We start from the raw sequence: 1,554 nt of genomic DNA, 5'->3' as shown, positions 1-1,554 counted from the left end.
CCAATACAGTCCTCTTTAATACAATAAAATAGCATTTCTGTTGGAGTCATACATCATTTTAGTGATAATTTTCACTCCAAAAATATCACCTAGGTATCACATCAAAACACTGTGGTTTCTAGCAGGGCAAGTTATTTTATACAGATTAATGTCTTTTACAACTTTACAGTTTCTTCCTTTAAAGTGAGCTCCTAGTGTACACAGGTTTAGTTCACAGGCAACTGTATGTATGTAAAGGTGGCTCTGCTTTGTTCTGGGCTTGGTCCACAGCCAGGGAAAGTCTCAGTATCTGGAAAGCTTTAACATTCTGCCTTAAGAAGATGCACTGTTGGTCTGGGGGGATAGCTCAGGGGCACAGCCCCTGCTTGGCAAGCTCAAGGTCGTGAATTAGATTCCCAATACAAAAAAAAAAAGACTGTCAATACCAACTTTTTCCAAGTACTTTTTAAAAAATGGTTACATTTTCACATAAATGCTGGAACCCTAACAATTAGTCATTTCAAGCCATTCTAACATCAGATGATCCCTGTGATCTAGAACCCCTGTCTTTATGTTTCGATGAAAATCACATAACCTTACTCCTGTTTATAATTATTTTTTTACCTAAAATATAGTTATATTTTTAAAATAACAAATATATTGTCAGCTTGGAGAGACCTGGGGGACTGGTGCTGCCACCGCCATTGGTGTCCTTATAGTTCCTCTCACTGAAGCTGCTAATTCTTCAACTTCAGCATTTAATGCATGTATTACCCATTTCATTGCTTCTTGGCCTTTATCAGCATTTGAAAATGTCTAGCTTGCCAGTAGTCCTTCAAGGTCACTGCTGAGGCTGACTCCTTTCTCTGTGATTATGGCTTCCTGAGTTAAAATAGTTTTTTTCTGGGTCCTGAGGATGTGGTTTGTATATAAGTCTCTCATCACTGAAACCGTATTTGTAAATGAAATATCAATAGATTTAAGTTCCATTGTTTTCTCTACAGGATCAACAATAGAATGTTTTTGCACATATGTTTTAGCTGTTGCTGCACCAATAGCAGACTTTGCAATGGAAGGCAGTCCCTACTCTGTGCTGAGAAGTCTGTGGCTATGTAGCTTTCCAGAGGGATCTATATGTCTGTCCAGCACATTAACTCCAGCCACGCTCGGGTTCATAGGGTTTGAGTATTTCTGCACTGCAGCAGTTGTAACAGTTTCCTTATAGTGGTCAAAGACGTGCTCTGAAGACCAGATCTTCACGGTGTGGCAGCCTGCTTGATGTTTGGGCAGTGTTAGGGAACAATGCGATATAGCGGTACACCAACCCTGTCACACCCCAGCTGGCCGGCAGCTTAGTGCACAGGCAGCATAAAGCCCAGCTCCAGGATTTCCCAAGGCTCAGCCCTTCTGATCATAGTTCATAAAATTGACCTGGTTAATCATAGACCATTTAAAAACTAGAAATATAAGGGAGCAAAATGAAGTTGCAAATATATTAACACCTCCAAGATAATTATGGTATATCTAGTTCCTTTCAGGATTTTTGTACAAGTATGTCCATATTAAAAATGTCAT

At 39.6% G+C, this 1,554-nt stretch overlaps 1 pseudogene; it reads right to left on the bottom strand.

The window, feature by feature from the left end:
* Positions 1-642: 642 nt before the first annotated feature.
* Positions 643-1,554, bottom strand: part of LOC102024282 — a 2,403-nt pseudogene continuing 1,491 nt past the window's right edge.

This window comes from Chinchilla lanigera, unplaced genomic scaffold (genome assembly GCF_000276665.1).
Source record: "Chinchilla lanigera isolate Chin_1 unplaced genomic scaffold, ChiLan1.0 scaffold00038, whole genome shotgun sequence".
NCBI lineage: Eukaryota > Metazoa > Chordata > Mammalia > Rodentia > Chinchillidae > Chinchilla > Chinchilla lanigera.
Note: the sequence above shows the minus strand (reverse complement) of the source record. Positions and strands in the feature narration are given on the sequence as shown.